This window comes from Lissotriton vulgaris, chromosome 5 (genome assembly GCF_964263255.1).
Source record: "Lissotriton vulgaris chromosome 5, aLisVul1.2, whole genome shotgun sequence".
Classification (NCBI taxonomy): domain Eukaryota; kingdom Metazoa; phylum Chordata; class Amphibia; order Caudata; family Salamandridae; genus Lissotriton; species Lissotriton vulgaris.
The window spans coordinates 366,328,082-366,349,534 of NC_141693.1; positions in this window are offsets into that span (position 1 = coordinate 366,328,082).

The following is a 21,453-nucleotide window of genomic DNA, read 5'->3' on the forward strand; positions in this document are numbered from 1 at the left end:
TTTGCTCACCACGGCACCCCTGTTTGGGCCCAGCCACATGCAAATCAGTGTTGACCTTATTCCACATGCGAACAGTCCAGCCCAAACTTCCAAGCCAGGTCCTCCCAGGACTAGAAACAAGAATACTGGGACTGGTTTCGGGGCATCACCCCTCATCAACCAGGCTAGCTTGAATCCAGTGGCGCAGTGAGCACGGGACCCACCTCTGGGCATACCTTTCCCACTTAGGGTGACAAAAGCAAAAGGAACAAATGATGGAAGGAATGCTGAAACAATGCAAACATTCACCCCCAGTCCCAAAGGTCTGGGTTTAATCCATCGTTCTTTTGCTCACCATGCCACCCCAGTTTGGACCCAGCCATATGCAAATCAGTCTTGACCCAGTTTCACATGTGAACAGTCCAGCCCAAACTGCCAAGCCAGGTCCTCCCGATGGATTTAAGCCCAGATCTTTGCAATGGGGTGAATATTTGACATTGTGTAGCATTCTTTTCGATTAATTGTCCTTTTTGGTTATGTCACTCCGAGTGGGAAGACTATGTCCAGACATGGGTCAGTGCTTTCTCTGCCACTGGAGTTAAGCCAGCCTGGCTGATATGGGATGGTGCCCCAAAACTGGTGTCATGGTGCTTGTTTCCTGTACATGGAAGGCCTGGCAGTCCAGGCTGGACTGTTCCCATAGGTAACAGGGTCAAGACTGATTTGCATATGGCTAGGTCTAAACTGGAGTGGCATGGGAAGCAAAAAAAAAACGATGGATTTAGGATTAGATCTCTGTACTGGGGTGAATGTTTGACATTGTGTAGCATTCTGTCCATCAATTGTTCTTTTTGCATTTGTCACACCTAGTGGAAAGGGTATGCAGAGAGACATGGGTCCCATGCTTTCCATGCCACTGGAGTCAAGCTAGCCTGGTTGATGAAGGGTGATGCCCGAAACCGGTCCCAGGATGCTTTCTTCCAGTACATGGATGACCTGGCAGTGCGGGCTGGACTGTTACCATGGGGAATAGGGTCAGGTCTGATTTGCGTATGGCTGGGTTCGATCTAGAATGGCATGGGGAGCAGAAAAACGATGGATTTAGGCCCAGATCTGTGTACTGGGTTGACTGTTTGACATTGTGCAGCATTCTGTCCATCCATTGTTCTTCTAGCATATAAAACAAGGCAGTAATTGAATGTACTTCTACGATGCAAACCCAACTCTAAGTGTACCTAGAGTGTGTGTAGGTGTAGAGCCAAAAATCCCGCCAAGGGACGATCCAACCCCATTGCCTGATTGGATGTTAGACTGCTGTGTTGTGTAGTCTCAGCATGCAAGGACCCTCAGTGTCAGCTGAAGTGTCTCCTCTCCACCTTATTGGGATGCTCATCTTTTATAATAGAAAGTAGCCTTGCGATGTGCGTATAGATTAGTTATGTTATGGATATGTAGATAGCCCTGTTGCCCGTGGAAGAAGATAGAGATGACATTTGTACATAGTGTGAAAATAGATTTGTACATCATGTTCAGGGCATAATGATAATGTTCTGCGAAAGTAGATGTGTAAACTAGTTTAGTTTCGGGGAAACTAATCCAACGTTGTCGTGCATTCAAATATGTGCAAAAGATCACTGCTGAAAAATAGGAAAATGTAAGAAAAAAGCTCCTTCGCTACATGGGCCTAACTTAGGAATACAAGACTGGTATAGCAGTGTGTTTGCATTGTTTAAAGAAAAGATGACATTTTACTAATTTGTAACAAGATGGGGTTAGGATCAACTGGGCTAATGTTTCTACTGTGCCACCAACTACAACTCTGAGGACAAGATTTTTTTTTAAAATACATGCAACGCAGTGTAATACGCAAAGAGGCTGTACTGCAGTACGCAACAGTGAGTGAGCAGGAGAGTGCCATATCTACAGATATCTGGTTCTCTCTACTTCCCTCTCCCTAGTGCCACACATACACATAAGCGCCATATCGCTAAAGTGTGTGCGTGAGTCTAACATAGGTTTTGGGTCGGAAGGGTACCCTTCCTGTACCAAATACCATGCTTAGACAAATTTAGAAGATTTTCCAACTTTGTTTGTGTGCTGCACTGTGCAGCAGGCATGCAAAGTTAGAAAAGAAAGGAGAAATAAAAACATTTCTCCTGTTAGGGCCTACTTTGAAGTGGCGTTAACTTTTGGTGCTAAACACTATCTACAAATCTTTGTAGATAGGGTTTTGTGTCAAAAGGCATGGGGGCGGCCTAGGAACATCCATGTACCACCCATGTAATGTCCTGTTGGCGCTAAGTAATGCAAAGGTAGTGCTTTATGCTGCTTTGTGCTACTTTTAGAGTACTTTCCAGCACAAAGCAAGTATAAGGCTGGAAAGCAAATTTCCCAACAATATTTTGTGCTGGTAAGCGTCACTTTTGTGACTCTAACCCAGCGCAAAATGTTTGAACATCTACCCCTGAATTTGCCTATCAATTACTGGAGATTACAAAAACAATTGACTTTACAGAATTGTACCCCATTGCATAAACTGAAAAAGTGCCTCTGTCACCAAGATAAAGCTATTTTTTTACAGATTCTAAATTTACAAGATGTTGCCACTGGTGCACTGCTTCCTTGGAGTGGATTGCTGATTCCAGTTCAACACCCTAGTCCATTCATTTACACGTGCTGTATCGCAAAGCTTGTCTTGTAATACAAAGAACATAAGAGAGGGCCAAAGGGATTGTTTAGAGACTCGCTGACTCAATCCCCTATTTCCATTTATCATTCACACAAAAAGAGAGTCCGAAGTGTTCCTCAATATATGAGCACTCCGAATCTAAAGTACTTAAAATATTTAAGCACATCAGATGAAACCACAAGTTAAGCTAGAAAGTAGATACGAAATGCAAAAGAAAAAGAAAAGGTCAAAAGCTAGATGACCTAAAGAAGAAGAACAGAGACAGACTCGGTCAGTGTCAATGCCGGAGGCAACGCCGGACAGAGCGGGGTCTCTTTTGACATACGCTGGTACCAAGAGAGGTGAGGCCTAGTCCTCGTGGTGCATTGATGTCAGAAACATCATGTCCACATGGAGGATTTGAAAATGGATTATTTACGCTATCAAACAGTATGTACTTAGTATGACTTGGTGACAGTGACAAAGCTATTCTATAGCATTAAGGTCCTGAAGAAAGCTAGAGTTTTTTTGGCCCACAAGCTGAAACATGTCGACCAGAAGAGCAGTGCTACATTTCAACTGCTCTTGATATCTCAATATTTTTTTCACTGTTTTTAGATAGGAGGACATCTAGGGGGCCATACCTGCGAGAATCACTGATACTCTTGATCTCCGATGTCTATCCTTTTTTAACTTCACATTTTGTTCTTCTTTCTTGCAGTGCACTATCAATTGAAGTGAGCCCTGTCCTCTTCCACTTTGCTCTCATACAGAACTCTACAGAGAGGATACAACTATTTTCTTCTATCTTCCTCTTGGCTGGAGGTAAGGTGAAGTATAGTTGATTGGCATCCCAGATGATGACACTGGACACGCATTGTGCAATGATGGGACACTAATGATCCCTGACTGAGTCTGTCTCTGTTCTTCTTCTTTAGGTCATCTAGCTTTTGACCTTTTTTGTTTTTCTTTTGCATTTTGTATCTACTTTCTAGCTTAACTTGTGGTTTCATCTGACGTGCTTAAATATTTTAAGTACTTTAGATTCGGAGTGCTCATATATTGAGGAACACTCTGGGTTATAGACATCGGACTCTCTTTTTGTGTGAATTGTAATACAAAGAGTCAGGTACATTTTCTAGAACTTTTATGACTAGTTAACATTGCTGGTCATACACTGCAAAAAAAAGTTGGAGGTATGAATTTTACATTAGTATGTTTCGCAGCCATAGCCACCTTTCAGCCCAAAGATGGGCAAGTTGGAACGTTGAGCAAAGATGAGAAATTCTGTTTTATCAATAGTAGGCCGTAATATATTTCATTAATTTTGTGTAATGTTTTTGATTTGTGTCTTTCATTGAGCATGAATTTGCTAAGGATTGCTATATCTACCTCTTGACCATGTACACATGCTGAAACGCATTTACAGCTGCTCAAAGCACAGACGCAAAACACAAAAAATTGCAGCCATACACTTTGGAGCAGTGTTTTCGAGTTGGTGCTTATGGGTAAGCAATGCAAAACGTTAGTGGGAACTTGTAAACATTAAGCGGATTTTGGATCTATGGCCACCCTTTACATCAACAAGGACTCATGATATGTGAAGTGGCAGTAGGTTCATGAGTCATTTTTAGGTCTCGGACTAGTGTTACACTGCGCAGCAGTGCTCGCGCAGCCGAGAATTATTGTCTCCTAGTAGGGGGCTTGAACCCGCCCCTCTTCTCCATTGGCTGGCTTCCTAAACGGAGGCCAGCCATTGGAGGAGAGGGGCATCACTTAGTTCAAGCCCCGTCTTTTCCGGATTCGGGGTGTGTTTTTTCTCTTCTTTCTTGTTTTCGTTCTCTCCTCTTCCCATTGGCTGGAATTTTACCTTCCAGCCAATGGGAAGAGGAGAGAACGAAAACCACGCCCCCGAATCGGAAAATGTCGGCGCTTTGCTGAAGCCATTTCAGCCCGACCGCCGCCGGAAGAAGTCATCCTCAGGTGAGTGTTTGCTGTCCTGCCCCCTCGCTGCTCGTGCTTGGTGTCCTGCCCCTCCTCGTTGCTTGTGCTTACTGTCTTGCCCCCTCGTTTTTCATGCTTGCTGTCCTGCTCCCTCATTGCTAGTTCTTGCTCCCCTGCCCCCCTGCCCCCCTGCCCCCTCGTTGGTTGTGTTTACTGTCCTGCCCCCCCTCATTGCTTGTTCTTTGCCTCTTCCTGACCCTGTCTCCGCGTTACACTAACAATGGTGTAGAGGCATGCACCGGAGCACCCCAGGGTAACAGCAGCAGCGCAAAGAAGGCAATGCCTTCCCCTGTTTGGCCATCACAGGTCCGTCCGAGCCCGAGGACTGCCCAGCCGAACACATTCCTGCATGGTACATGCTGCCTTTGTCCTGATCTGATGCCGGGAAGAAGTCCCGGTGGCAGCGCGAGTGAGTCATTCATTCAAAGCGGCTGAACTTACCTAGGGGATGGGGGCAGACTCTATCCGATGTAGTAGGCAGAGCATTAAGGAGAGCTCCGGCGTGAGACAAGTGGATCCTCGCGGTTTTACCGGGTGATGGTGAGCTGCTGCGAGCCGCAGCGACCGCCGTAGAAAAGGAATGAACCGATTGAAGCGGAGCAGGGAGCGGCGGAGCAGCGCTGCTTCACTGACACGGTTAGCAGCCAAGACTCGGACAGGCGTGCGCACAGCGCAGCTGGTTTCAAAGCCCTGGTAACACCAGGGGCTTTACGTAGATGTTCTGTCCAGCACGGAAACCCTCAAATACAAACGCATCCATTAAGAGTGGAAAGGTCATTTTAATCGCAGGGCTCTGTTTAATCTACGTGTTCTGTATAAATATAAAGTAATGTACGTAACACCGATAGGTTTGAACCGTGCAAGCATATTATGAGTGAATGTTCCAGAAAATCAACGGGCTTTAAAGGTGTACTGTAACGGAATGAACATTTAAAGCGTTACTTGTTCACGCTTCGGGTTTTGAGAAGCGCTCTGATACCTTCGGGTAAAGTTCTCCGCCCCTGCTCCAGCTGCCGCTTCCTCCCGGAGACCCCGCACCTTTCTCTTTGCGGCCGTAAGTGGTCTGCTTTTCTCTCTGGTTCAAGATGGCTGATGATGACGGAGACGCTTTACCCCATTGCCGTGCTGATCAATGAGCTGCGGAATGAGGATGTGCAGGTAAATCTTTTGGGGGAAAAGAGAATGGTGGTCTGCCGAGGTTTAGGGGCATCGTAGAGGGTATGTCTATCTTGGTGGGGGAGAGGTGGTACCCGGGCCATGGCCTGGCTTCACCTAGGATACCTCAGTGTTTGGCCTTGGTGTGAGGGAATGAATGGGGTCCGTTGTCTGTGTCCATTAGCTCTGTGAAACCGTAAAAAAGAAAATCGGGTCCGTTTTTTTTTGTGCCTCTGTTCCCTGCTTGTAATCTGGTTTTCGTGCCCCTGTTCCCTGCTTGTGCCTCTGTTCCCTGCTTGTGCCTCTGTTCCCTGCTTGTGCCTCTGTTCCCTGCTCGTGCCTCTGTTCCCTGCTCGTGCCTCTGTTCCCTGCTAGTGCCTCTGTTCCTTGCTTGTGATCCGGTTTTTGTGCCTCTGTTCCCTGTTCGTGCCTCTGTTCCGGAAGAAGTCATCCTCAGGTGAGTGCTTGCTGTCCTGGCCCCCCTCGCTGCTCGTGCTTGCTGTCTTGCCCCTCCTCGTTGCTTGTGCTTACTGTCTTGCCCCCTCGTTTTTCATGCTTGCTGTCCTGCTCCCTCATTGCTAGTGCTTGCTCCCCTGCCCCCTCATTGGTTGTGTTTACTGTCCTGCCCCCCCCCTCGTTGCTTGTTCTTTGCCTCTTCCTGACCCTGTCTCCGCGTTACACTAACAATGGTGTAGAGGCATGCACCGGAGCACCCCAGGGTAAAAGCAGCAGCGCAAAGAAGACAATGCCTTCCCCTGTTTGGCCATCACAGGTCCGTCCGAGCCCGAGGACCGCCCAGCCGAACACATTCCTGCATGGTACATGCTGCCTTTGTCCTGATCTGATGCCGGGAAGGAGTCCCGGTGGCAGCGCGAGTGAGTCATTCATTCAAAGCGGGTGAACTTACCTAGGGGATGGGGGCAGACTCTATCCGATGTAGTAGGCAGAGCATTAAGGAGAGCTCCGGCGTGAGACAAGTGGATCCTCGCGGTTTTACCGGGTGATGGTGAGCTGCTGTGAGCCGCAGCGACCGCCATAGAAAAGGAATGAACCGATTGAAGCGGAGCAGGGAGCGGCGGAGCAGAGCTGCTTCACTGACACGGTTAGCAGCCAAGACTCGGACAGGCGTGCTTACAGCGCAGCTGGTTTCAAAGCCCTGGTACCGCCAGGGGCTTTACGTAGATGTTCTGTCCAGCACGGAAACCCTCAAATACAAACGCATCCATTAAGAGTGGAAAGGTCATTTTAATCGCAGGGCTCTGTTTAATCTACGTGTTCTGTATAAATATAAAGTAATGTACGTAACACCGATAGGTTTGAACCGTGCTAGCATGTTATGAGTGAATGTTCCAGAAAATCAACGGGCTTTAAAGGTGTACTGTAACGGAATGAACATTTAAAGCGTTACTTGTTCACGCTTCGGGTTTTGAGAAGCGCTCTGATACCTTCGGGTAAAGTTCTCCACCCCTGCTCCAGCTGCCGCTTCCTCCCGGAGACCCCGCACCTTCCTCTTTGCGGCCGGAAGTGGTCTGCTTTTCTCTCTGGTTCAAGATGGCTGATGCTGACGGAGACGCTTTACCCCATTGCTGTGCTGATCAACGAGCTGCGGAATGAGGATGTGCAGGTAAATCTTTGGGGGGAAAAGAGAATGGTGGTCTGCCGAGGTTTAGGGGAATCGTAGAGGGTATGTCTATCTTTGTGGGGAGAGGTGGTACCGGGGGCGTGGCCTGGCTTCACCTAGGATACCTCAGTGTTTGGCCTTGGTGTGAGGGAATGAATGGGGTCTGTTGTCGGTGTCCATTAGCTCTGTGAAATCGTAAAAAAGAAAATCGGGTCCGCTTTTTTTGTACCTCTGTTCCCTGCTTGTAATCTGGTTTTCGTGCCCCTGTTCCCTGCTTGTGCTTCTGTTCCCTGCTTGTGATCCGGTTTTTGTGCCTCTGTGCCTCTGTTCCCTGCTTGTGCCTCTGTTCCCTGCTTGTGCCTCTGTTCCCTGCTTGTGCCTCTGTTCTCTGCTTGTGCCTCTGTTCTCTGCTTGTGCCTCTGTTACCTGCCTGTGCCTCTGTTCCCTGCTTGTGCCTCTGTTCCCTGCTCGTGCCTCTGTTCCCTGCTCGTGCCTCTGTTCCTTGCTTGTGATCCGGTTTTTGTGCCTCTGTTCCCTGTTCGTGCCTCTGTTCCCTGTCTGTGCCTCTGTTCCCTGTCTGTGCCTCTGATCCCTGCTTGTGCCTCTGTTCCCTGCTTGTGCCTCTGTTCCCTGCTTGTGCCTCTGTTCCCTGCTTGGGCCTCTGTTCCCTGCTTGTGATTCGGTTTTTCGTACCTCTGTTGCCTGCTTGTGATCCGGTTTTTCGTGCCTCTGTTGCCTGCTTGTGATCCGGTTTTTCGTGCCTCTGTTCCCAAGGGCGTTACTGGGCAGAGAGCTGTGTGTGTGGCTCTGTGTGTGTGGCTCTGTGTGTGTGTGTGCGGCTCTGTGTGTGTGGCTCTGTGTGTGTGTGTGTGGCTCTGTCTGTGTGTGTGTTTGTGTGTGTGTGGCTCTGTCTGTGTGTGTGTGTGGCTCTGTCTGTGTGTGGGCTCTGTCTGTGTGTGTGGGCTCTGTCTGTGTGTGTGGTTCTGTCTGTGTGTGGCTCTGTCTGTGGCTCTGTCTGTGTGTGTGTATGTGTGGCTCTGTGTGTGTGTGTGTGTGTGGCTCTGTGTCCGCTAATACTCTCTACTACTCTCTAATGCTCACCTATTGCCATTGTAAATGACAAAACCATTTTTTTTTTTTTAAACAAAAAATGCCATTTGCAATGCCAATAGCTCTAACTTTAATAAAGCCGAGACCATTGCATTGTAAATGCTTGTTACAATTTTAGTTGGATAATAATTTATTGTACTGATTGTATTCAGTGTTTTTATATTTCCTTTTTTCCTTGATTGAGCGAGAAGTTGCTGAGGATTTTTATGTTTTGCTATTTACAGCCTTTCAGTGAGCATTGATCCCCTAATGAAGAACAAAGTCTCAAATGCACAGGGACTAATCGCCTAACGCATACACTGATCATGAAATTTGACATTGATGAGACAGATGGCTATGAATTTTAATGCAATCTAGTGATTAAAAACACTGATAGAAATAATTGAGTCTAAATAAACAAGAGGTATTGACAATAAGTATTTATTGACTTAGGTGTTCATTTGGAATCAGCCACCAGCTGTTAAGGAAGGAAGGACTGCACCAGTGGCATTTACAAGAGACGTGCGAGGACCCTTGAGCAGAGAGTGCCCCCGCGTGGCAAGCTAAGATGGTTTAAATGACAGAACAAGGATGATGCAAGGGAGCGCAATGAAAGAATCTTCATTTCCTTAGTATTGACTGTCACCAAGATAACAAGTTAACCCCGTGCCAGGTCTGCGTAACTACCCAACCGCCAATGCGTACCAGAATGGAAGGGAACATCAGGTTGGGCTACGAGTATCAGAACGCACTTAAATAAATAAAGTAAAATTGTAATTGCATTTATAGTGCTTGCTGCCCTTGACGAGGCGTCGAAGCGCTCTTTCAGCGAGTAGCACGCTACTCCGGAACCCAAAAATAATAAAAGCAGGACAGGAAAAGCTGTTGATGCTTCATATGGAAGAACTTCAATTCTACCAAGCACACAGCCTTCGCCCCCTTCCCCCTCCCCTCCCATGCCCAGTGGCAGTTTTCATGTACACGTTCAGCATTTTGTATTTAGTGACAGTCAGACCCTCTGCAGTGGGAGGGCAGCAGGTAGAGCCTAGGTCAGCTGGGGATCCCAGGTCAGGTTAACCTCTACCGTAGAGGTTAACCTGACCTGGGATCCCCAGCTGACCTAGGCTCGTGGCCAGGGCTCCCAGGTTATCTCTTGCCATCCTAAGTAGTTCATTCAGTTTTATTTTTACTTCCTGATATTTATAATCGCCTGGATTTGTAACTGGAAAATCAAAATGCATTTACCAGGAGGAGAACTCAAAACCAAGACTAGATGAACACCTCTGCCAATGGGCACCTGGAGGATTAGTCTGAGGCTGGCTTAGTGAAGTGACGCGGCACACCCTTGATATCTGTGCCCCACTGGCCTCCGTAGTGTGAGTCTGTTTGCATGTTTGATATTTACAACAAGGGGTGGTGAGGGACAGAGTCTCTGAATTAAACAGAAAGCTCTCACCCAGTCAAGAGATCAGGGCTAGATCCAACACCGTTTTTTAGCTCACTGCACCATCCCAGTTTCAGAACCTGGCTGTATGCAAATTAGTCTGTTCCTGTCCCAGTGCATGATGGGAACAGGGCAAACCAAACTACACAAGCCAATTCTTACACTGGGAAGGAAACAAGCTCCCGGGGACCGGTTTCTGGCATTACAGCCGTCTTCGGCCCGGTTTGCTTGAATCCTGATGGTGCAATGAGCAAGGGTCTCACATCTGAGAATACCCTTCCACGCTTAGGGTGGACAAAAATATTTACAACAAGGGGTGGTGAGGGACAGAGTCTCTGAATTAAACAGAAAGCTCTCACCCAGTCAAGAGATCAGGGCTAGATCCAACACCGTTTTTTAGCTCACTGCACCATCCCAGTTTCAGAACCTGGCTGTATGCAAATTAGTCTGTTCCTGTCCCAGTGCATGATGGGAACAGGGCAAACCAAACTACACAAGCCAATTCTTACACTGGGAAGGAAACAAGCTCCCGGGGACCGGTTTCTGGCATTACAGCCGTCTTCGGCCCGGTTTGCTTGAATCCTGATGGTGCAATGAGCAAGGGTCTCACATCTGAGAATACCCTTCCACGCTTAGGGTGGACAAAAATATTTACAACAAGGGGTGGTGAGGGACAGAGTCTCTGAATTAAACAGAAAGCTCTCACCCAGTCAAGAGATCAGGGCTAGATCCAACACCGTTTTTTAGCTCACTGCACCATCCCAGTTTCAGAACCTGGCTGTATGCAAATTAGTCTGTTCCTGTCCCAGTGCATGATGGGAACAGGGCAAACCAAACTACACAAGCCAATTCTTACACTGGGAAGGAAACAAGCTCCCGGGGACCGGTTTCTGGCATTACAGCCGTCTTCGGCCCGGTTTGCTTGAATCCTGATGGTGCAATGAGCAAGGGTCTCACATCTGAGAATACCCTTCCACGCTTAGGGTGGACAAAAATATTTACAACAAGGGGTGGTGAGGGACAGAGTCTCTGAATTAAACAGAAAGCTCTCACCCAGTCAAGAGATCAGGGCTAGATCCAACACCGTTTTTTAGCTCACTGCACCATCCCAGTTTCAGAACCTGGCTGTATGCAAATTAGTCTGTTCCTGTCCCAGTGCATGATGGGAACAGGGCAAACCAAACTACACAAGCCAATTCTTACACTGGGAAGGAAACAAGCTCCCGGGGACCGGTTTCTGGCATTACAGCCGTCTTCGGCCCGGTTTGCTTGAATCCTGATGGTGCAATGAGCAAGGGTCTCACATCTGAGAATACCCTTCCACGCTTAGGGTGGACAAAAATATTTACAACAAGGGGTGGTGAGGGACAGAGTCTCTGAATTAAACAGAAAGCTCTCACCCAGTCAAGAGATCAGGGCTAGATCCAACACCGTTTTTTAGCTCACTGCACCATCCCAGTTTCAGAACCTGGCTGTATGCAAATTAGTCTGTTCCTGTCCCAGTGCATGATGGGAACAGGGCAAACCAAACTACACAAGCCAATTCTTACACTGGGAAGGAAACAAGCTCCCGGGGACCGGTTTCTGGCATTACAGCCGTCTTCGGCCCGGTTTGCTTGAATCCTGATGGTGCAATGAGCAAGGGTCTCACATCTGAGAATACCCTTCCACGCTTAGGGTGGACAAAAATATTTACAACAAGGGGTGGTGAGGGACAGAGTCTCTGAATTAAACAGAAAGCTCTCACCCAGTCAAGAGATCAGGGCTAGATCCAACACCGTTTTTTAGCTCACTGCACCATCCCAGTTTCAGAACCTGGCTGTATGCAAATTAGTCTGTTCCTGTCCCAGTGCATGATGGGAACAGGGCAAACCAAACTACACAAGCCAATTCTTACACTGGGAAGGAAACAAGCTCCCGGGGACCGGTTTCTGGCATTACAGCCGTCTTCGGCCCGGTTTGCTTGAATCCTGATGGTGCAATGAGCAAGGGTCTCACATCTGAGAATACCCTTCCACGCTTAGGGTGGACAAAAATATTTACAACAAGGGGTGGTGAGGGACAGAGTCTCTGAATTAAACAGAAAGCTCTCACCCAGTCAAGAGATCAGGGCTAGATCCAACACCGTTTTTTAGCTCACTGCACCATCCCAGTTTCAGAACCTGGCTGTATGCAAATTAGTCTGTTCCTGTCCCAGTGCATGATGGGAACAGGGCAAACCAAACTACACAAGCCAATTCTTACACTGGGAAGGAAACAAGCTCCCGGGGACCGGTTTCTGGCATTACAGCCGTCTTCGGCCCGGTTTGCTTGAATCCTGATGGTGCAATGAGCAAGGGTCTCACATCTGAGAATACCCTTCCACGCTTAGGGTGGACAAAAATATTTACAACAAGGGGTGGTGAGGGACAGAGTCTCTGAATTAAACAGAAAGCTCTCACCCAGTCAAGAGATCAGGGCTAGATCCAACACCGTTTTTTAGCTCACTGCACCATCCCAGTTTCAGAACCTGGCTGTATGCAAATTAGTCTGTTCCTGTCCCAGTGCATGATGGGAACAGGGCAAACCAAACTACACAAGCCAATTCTTACACTGGGAAGGAAACAAGCTCCCGGGGACCGGTTTCTGGCATTACAGCCGTCTTCGGCCCGGTTTGCTTGAATCCTGATGGTGCAATGAGCAAGGGTCTCACATCTGAGAATACCCTTCCACGCTTAGGGTGGACAAAAATATTTACAACAAGGGGTGGTGAGGGACAGAGTCTCTGAATTAAACAGAAAGCTCTCACCCAGTCAAGAGATCAGGGCTAGATCCAACACCGTTTTTTAGCTCACTGCACCATCCCAGTTTCAGAACCTGGCTGTATGCAAATTAGTCTGTTCCTGTCCCAGTGCATGATGGGAACAGGGCAAACCAAACTACACAAGCCAATTCTTACACTGGGAAGGAAACAAGCTCCCGGGGACCGGTTTCTGGCATTACAGCCGTCTTCGGCCCGGTTTGCTTGAATCCTGATGGTGCAATGAGCAAGGGTCTCACATCTGAGAATACCCTTCCACGCTTAGGGTGGACAAAAATATTTACAACAAGGGGTGGTGAGGGACAGAGTCTCTGAATTAAACAGAAAGCTCTCACCCAGTCAAGAGATCAGGGCTAGATCCAACACCGTTTTTTAGCTCACTGCACCATCCCAGTTTCAGAACCTGGCTGTATGCAAATTAGTCTGTTCCTGTCCCAGTGCATGATGGGAACAGGGCAAACCAAACTACACAAGCCAATTCTTACACTGGGAAGGAAACAAGCTCCCGGGGACCGGTTTCTGGCATTACAGCCGTCTTCGGCCCGGTTTGCTTGAATCCTGATGGTGCAATGAGCAAGGGTCTCACATCTGAGAATACCCTTCCACGCTTAGGGTGGACAAAAATATTTACAACAAGGGGTGGTGAGGGACAGAGTCTCTGAATTAAACAGAAAGCTCTCACCCAGTCAAGAGATCAGGGCTAGATCCAACACCGTTTTTTAGCTCACTGCACCATCCCAGTTTCAGAACCTGGCTGTATGCAAATTAGTCTGTTCCTGTCCCAGTGCATGATGGGAACAGGGCAAACCAAACTACACAAGCCAATTCTTACACTGGGAAGGAAACAAGCTCCCGGGGACCGGTTTCTGGCATTACAGCCGTCTTCGGCCCGGTTTGCTTGAATCCTGATGGTGCAATGAGCAAGGGTCTCACATCTGAGAATACCCTTCCACGCTTAGGGTGGACAAAAATATTTACAACAAGGGGTGGTGAGGGACAGAGTCTCTGAATTAAACAGAAAGCTCTCACCCAGTCAAGAGATCAGGGCTAGATCCAACACCGTTTTTTAGCTCACTGCACCATCCCAGTTTCAGAACCTGGCTGTATGCAAATTAGTCTGTTCCTGTCCCAGTGCATGATGGGAACAGGGCAAACCAAACTACACAAGCCAATTCTTACACTGGGAAGGAAACAAGCTCCCGGGGACCGGTTTCTGGCATTACAGCCGTCTTCGGCCCGGTTTGCTTGAATCCTGATGGTGCAATGAGCAAGGGTCTCACATCTGAGAATACCCTTCCACGCTTAGGGTGGACAAAAATATTTACAACAAGGGGTGGTGAGGGACAGAGTCTCTGAATTAAACAGAAAGCTCTCACCCAGTCAAGAGATCAGGGCTAGATCCAACACCGTTTTTTAGCTCACTGCACCATCCCAGTTTCAGAACCTGGCTGTATGCAAATTAGTCTGTTCCTGTCCCAGTGCATGATGGGAACAGGGCAAACCAAACTACACAAGCCAATTCTTACACTGGGAAGGAAACAAGCTCCCGGGGACCGGTTTCTGGCATTACAGCCGTCTTCGGCCCGGTTTGCTTGAATCCTGATGGTGCAATGAGCAAGGGTCTCACATCTGAGAATACCCTTCCACGCTTAGGGTGGACAAAAATATTTACAACAAGGGGTGGTGAGGGACAGAGTCTCTGAATTAAACAGAAAGCTCTCACCCAGTCAAGAGATCAGGGCTAGATCCAACACCGTTTTTTAGCTCACTGCACCATCCCAGTTTCAGAACCTGGCTGTATGCAAATTAGTCTGTTCCTGTCCCAGTGCATGATGGGAACAGGGCAAACCAAACTACACAAGCCAATTCTTACACTGGGAAGGAAACAAGCTCCCGGGGACCGGTTTCTGGCATTACAGCCGTCTTCGGCCCGGTTTGCTTGAATCCTGATGGTGCAATGAGCAAGGGTCTCACATCTGAGAATACCCTTCCACGCTTAGGGTGGACAAAAATATTTACAACAAGGGGTGGTGAGGGACAGAGTCTCTGAATTAAACAGAAAGCTCTCACCCAGTCAAGAGATCAGGGCTAGATCCAACACCGTTTTTTAGCTCACTGCACCATCCCAGTTTCAGAACCTGGCTGTATGCAAATTAGTCTGTTCCTGTCCCAGTGCATGATGGGAACAGGGCAAACCAAACTACACAAGCCAATTCTTACACTGGGAAGGAAACAAGCTCCCGGGGACCGGTTTCTGGCATTACAGCCGTCTTCGGCCCGGTTTGCTTGAATCCTGATGGTGCAATGAGCAAGGGTCTCACATCTGAGAATACCCTTCCACGCTTAGGGTGGACAAAAATATTTACAACAAGGGGTGGTGAGGGACAGAGTCTCTGAATTAAACAGAAAGCTCTCACCCAGTCAAGAGATCAGGGCTAGATCCAACACCGTTTTTTAGCTCACTGCACCATCCCAGTTTCAGAACCTGGCTGTATGCAAATTAGTCTGTTCCTGTCCCAGTGCATGATGGGAACAGGGCAAACCAAACTACACAAGCCAATTCTTACACTGGGAAGGAAACAAGCTCCCGGGGACCGGTTTCTGGCATTACAGCCGTCTTCGGCCCGGTTTGCTTGAATCCTGATGGTGCAATGAGCAAGGGTCTCACATCTGAGAATACCCTTCCACGCTTAGGGTGGACAAAAATATTTACAACAAGGGGTGGTGAGGGACAGAGTCTCTGAATTAAACAGAAAGCTCTCACCCAGTCAAGAGATCAGGGCTAGATCCAACACCGTTTTTTAGCTCACTGCACCATCCCAGTTTCAGAACCTGGCTGTATGCAAATTAGTCTGTTCCTGTCCCAGTGCATGATGGGAACAGGGCAAACCAAACTACACAAGCCAATTCTTACACTGGGAAGGAAACAAGCTCCCGGGGACCGGTTTCTGGCATTACAGCCGTCTTCGGCCCGGTTTGCTTGAATCCTGATGGTGCAATGAGCAAGGGTCTCACATCTGAGAATACCCTTCCACGCTTAGGGTGGACAAAAATATTTACAACAAGGGGTGGTGAGGGACAGAGTCTCTGAATTAAACAGAAAGCTCTCACCCAGTCAAGAGATCAGGGCTAGATCCAACACCGTTTTTTAGCTCACTGCACCATCCCAGTTTCAGAACCTGGCTGTATGCAAATTAGTCTGTTCCTGTCCCAGTGCATGATGGGAACAGGGCAAACCAAACTACACAAGCCAATTCTTACACTGGGAAGGAAACAAGCTCCCGGGGACCGGTTTCTGGCATTACAGCCGTCTTCGGCCCGGTTTGCTTGAATCCTGATGGTGCAATGAGCAAGGGTCTCACATCTGAGAATACCCTTCCACGCTTAGGGTGGACAAAAATATTTACAACAAGGGGTGGTGAGGGACAGAGTCTCTGAATTAAACAGAAAGCTCTCACCCAGTCAAGAGATCAGGGCTAGATCCAACACCGTTTTTTAGCTCACTGCACCATCCCAGTTTCAGAACCTGGCTGTATGCAAATTAGTCTGTTCCTGTCCCAGTGCATGATGGGAACAGGGCAAACCAAACTACACAAGCCAATTCTTACACTGGGAAGGAAACAAGCTCCCGGGGACCGGTTTCTGGCATTACAGCCGTCTTCGGCCCGGTTTGCTTGAATCCTGATGGTGCAATGAGCAAGGGTCTCACATCTGAGAATACCCTTCCACGCTTAGGGTGGACAAAAATATTTACAACAAGGGGTGGTGAGGGACAGAGTCTCTGAATTAAACAGAAAGCTCTCACCCAGTCAAGAGATCAGGGCTAGATCCAACACCGTTTTTTAGCTCACTGCACCATCCCAGTTTCAGAACCTGGCTGTATGCAAATTAGTCTGTTCCTGTCCCAGTGCATGATGGGAACAGGGCAAACCAAACTACACAAGCCAATTCTTACACTGGGAAGGAAACAAGCTCCCGGGGACCGGTTTCTGGCATTACAGCCGTCTTCGGCCCGGTTTGCTTGAATCCTGATGGTGCAATGAGCAAGGGTCTCACATCTGAGAATACCCTTCCACGCTTAGGGTGGACAAAAATATTTACAACAAGGGGTGGTGAGGGACAGAGTCTCTGAATTAAACAGAAAGCTCTCACCCAGTCAAGAGATCAGGGCTAGATCCAACACCGTTTTTTAGCTCACTGCACCATCCCAGTTTCAGAACCTGGCTGTATGCAAATTAGTCTGTTCCTGTCCCAGTGCATGATGGGAACAGGGCAAACCAAACTACACAAGCCAATTCTTACACTGGGAAGGAAACAAGCTCCCGGGGACCGGTTTCTGGCATTACAGCCGTCTTCGGCCCGGTTTGCTTGAATCCTGATGGTGCAATGAGCAAGGGTCTCACATCTGAGAATACCCTTCCACGCTTAGGGTGGACAAAAATATTTACAACAAGGGGTGGTGAGGGACAGAGTCTCTGAATTAAACAGAAAGCTCTCACCCAGTCAAGAGATCAGGGCTAGATCCAACACCGTTTTTTAGCTCACTGCACCATCCCAGTTTCAGAACCTGGCTGTATGCAAATTAGTCTGTTCCTGTCCCAGTGCATGATGGGAACAGGGCAAACCAAACTACACAAGCCAATTCTTACACTGGGAAGGAAACAAGCTCCCGGGGACCGGTTTCTGGCATTACAGCCGTCTTCGGCCCGGTTTGCTTGAATCCTGATGGTGCAATGAGCAAGGGTCTCACATCTGAGAATACCCTTCCACGCTTAGGGTGGACAAAAATATTTACAACAAGGGGTGGTGAGGGACAGAGTCTCTGAATTAAACAGAAAGCTCTCACCCAGTCAAGAGATCAGGGCTAGATCCAACACCGTTTTTTAGCTCACTGCACCATCCCAGTTTCAGAACCTGGCTGTATGCAAATTAGTCTGTTCCTGTCCCAGTGCATGATGGGAACAGGGCAAACCAAACTACACAAGCCAATTCTTACACTGGGAAGGAAACAAGCTCCCGGGGACCGGTTTCTGGCATTACAGCCGTCTTCGGCCCGGTTTGCTTGAATCCTGATGGTGCAATGAGCAAGGGTCTCACATCTGAGAATACCCTTCCACGCTTAGGGTGGACAAAAATATTTACAACAAGGGGTGGTGAGGGACAGAGTCTCTGAATTAAACAGAAAGCTCTCACCCAGTCAAGAGATCAGGGCTAGATCCAACACCGTTTTTTAGCTCACTGCACCATCCCAGTTTCAGAACCTGGCTGTATGCAAATTAGTCTGTTCCTGTCCCAGTGCATGATGGGAACAGGGCAAACCAAACTACACAAGCCAATTCTTACACTGGGAAGGAAACAAGCTCCCGGGGACCGGTTTCTGGCATTACAGCCGTCTTCGGCCCGGTTTGCTTGAATCCTGATGGTGCAATGAGCAAGGGTCTCACATCTGAGAATACCCTTCCACGCTTAGGGTGGACAAAAATATTTACAACAAGGGGTGGTGAGGGACAGAGTCTCTGAATTAAACAGAAAGCTCTCACCCAGTCAAGAGATCAGGGCTAGATCCAACACCGTTTTTTAGCTCACTGCACCATCCCAGTTTCAGAACCTGGCTGTATGCAAATTAGTCTGTTCCTGTCCCAGTGCATGATGGGAACAGGGCAAACCAAACTCCACAAGCCAATTCTTACACTGGGAAGGAAACAAGCTCCCGGGGACCGGTTTCTGGCATTACAGCCGTCTTCGGCCCGGTTTGCTTGAATCCTGATGGTGCAATGAGCAAGGGTCTCACATCTGAGAATACCCTTCCACGCTTAGGGTGGACAAAAATATTTACAACAAGGGGTGGTTTGGGACAGAGTCTCTGAATTAAACAGAAAGCTCTCACCCAGTCAAGAGATCAGGGCTAGATCCAACACCGTTTTTTAGCTCACTGCACCATCCCAGTTTCAGAACCTGGCTGTATGCAAATTAGTCTGTTCCTGTCCCAGTGCATGATGGGAACAGGGCAAACCAAACTACACAAGCCAATTCTTACACTGGGAAGGAAACAAGCTCCCGGGGACCGGTTTCTGGCATTACAGCCGTCTTCGGCCTGGTTTGCTTGAATCCTGATGGTGCAATGAGCAAGGGTCTCACATCTGAGAATACCCTTCCACGCTTAGGGTGGACAAAAATATTTACAACAAGGGGTGGTGAGGGACAGAGTCTCTGAATTAAACAGAAAGCTCTCACCCAGTCAAGAGATCAGGGCTAGATCCAACACCGTTTTTTAGCTCACTGCACCATCCCAGTTTCAGAACCTGGCTGTATGCAAATTAGTCTGTTCCTGTCCCAGTGCATGATGGGAACAGGGCAAACCAAACTACACAAGCCAATTCTTACACTGGGAAGGAAACAAGCTCCCGGGGACCGGTTTCTGGCATTACAGCCGTCTTCGGCCCGGTTTGCTTGAATCCTGATGGTGCAATGAGCAAGGGTCTCACATCTGAGAATACCCTTCCACGCTTAGGGTGGACAAAAATATTTACAACAAGGGGTGGTGAGGGACAGAGTCTCTGAATTAAACAGAAAGCTCTCACCCAGTCAAGAGATCAGGGCTAGATCCAACACCGTTTTTTAGCTCACTGCACCATCCCAGTTTCAGAACCTGGCTGTATGCAAATTAGTCTGTTCCTGTCCCAGTGCATGATGGGAACAGGGCAAACCAAACTACACAGGCCAATTCTTACACTGGGAAGGAAACAAGCTCCCGGGGACCGGTTTCTGGCATTACAGCCGTCTTCGGCCCGGTTTGCTTGAATCCTGATGGTGCAATGAGCAAGGGTCTCACATCTGAGAATACCCTTCCACGCTTAGGGTGGACAAAAATATTTACAACAAGGGGTGGTGAGGGACAGAGTCTCTGAATTAAACAGAAAGCTCTCACCCAGTCAAGAGATCAGGGCTAGATCCAACACCGTTTTTTAGCTCACTGCACCATCCCAGTTTCAGAACCTGGCTGTATGCAAATTAGTCTGTTCCTGTCCCAGTGCATGATGGGAACAGGGCAAACCAAACTCCACAAGCCAATTCTTACACTGGGAAGGAAACAAGCTCCCGGGGACCGGTTTCTGGCATTACAGCCGTCTTCGGCCCGGTTTGCTTGAATCCTGATGGTGCAATGAGCAAGGGTCTCACATCTGAGAATACCCTTCCACGCTTAGGGTGGACAAAAATATTTACAACAAGGGGTGGTGAGGGACAGAGTCTCTGAATTAAACAGAAAGCTCTCACCCAGTCAAGAGATCAGGGCTAGATCCAACACCGTTTTTTAGCTCACTGCACCATCCCAGTTTCAGAACCTGGCTGTATGCAAATTAATCTGTTCCTGTCCCAGTGCATGATGGGAACAGGGCAAACCAAACTACACAAGCCAATTCTTACACTGGGAAGGAAACAAGCTCCCGGGGACCGGTTTCTGGCATTACAGCCGTCTTCGGCCCGGTTTGCTTGAATCCTGATGGTGCAATGAGCAAGGGTCTCACATCTGAGAATACCCTTCCACGCTTAGGGTGGACAAAAATATTTACAACAAGGGGTGGTGAGGGACAGAGTCTCTGAATTAAACAGAAAGCTCTCACCCAGTCAAGAGATCAGGGCTAGATCCAACACCGTTTTTTAGCTCACTGCACCATCCCAGTTTCAGAACCTGGCTGTATGCAAATTAGTCTGTTCCTGTCCCAGTGCATGATGGGAACAGGGCAAACCAAACTACACAAGCCAATTCTTACACTGGGAAGGAAACAAGCTCCCGGGGACCGGTTTCTGGCATTACAGCCGTCTTCGGCCCGGTTTGCTTGAATCCTGATGGTGCAATGAGCAAGGGTCTCACATCTGAGAATACCCTTCCACGCTTAGGGTGGACAAAAATATTTACAACAAGGGGTGGTGAGGGACAGAGTCTCTGAATTAAACAGAAAGCTCTCACCCAGTCAAGAGATCAGGGCTAGATCCAACACCGTTTTTTAGCTCACTGCACCATCCCAGTTTCAGAACCTGGCTGTATGCAAATTAGTCTGTTCCTGTCCCAGTGCATGATGGGAACAGGGCAAACCAAACTACACAAGCCAATTCTTACACTGGGAAGGAAACAAGCTCCCGGGGACCGGTTTCTGGCATTACAGCCGTCTTCGGCCCGGTTTGCTTGAATCCTGATGGTGCAATGAGCAAGGGTCTCACATCTGAGAATACCCTTCCACGCTTAGGGTGGACAAAAATATTTACAACAAGGGGTGGTGAGGGACAGAGTCTCTGAATTAAACAGAAAGCTCTCACCCAGTCAAGAGATCAGGGCTAGATCCAACACCGTTTTTTAGCTCACTGCACCATCCCAGTTTCAGAACCTGGCTGTATGCAAATTAGTCTGTTCCTGTCCCAGTGCATGATGGGAACAGGGCAAACCAAACTACACAAGCCAATTCTTACACTGGGAAGGAAACAAGCTCCCGGGGACCGGTTTCTGGCATTACAGCCGTCTTCGGCCCGGTTTGCTTGAATCCTGATGGTGCAATGAGCAAGGGTCTCACATCTGAGAATACCCTTCCACGCTTAGGGTGGACAAAAATATTTACAACAAGGGGTGGTGAGGGACAGAGTCTCTGAATTAAACAGAAATCTCTCACCCAGTCAAGAGATCAGGGCTAGATCCAACA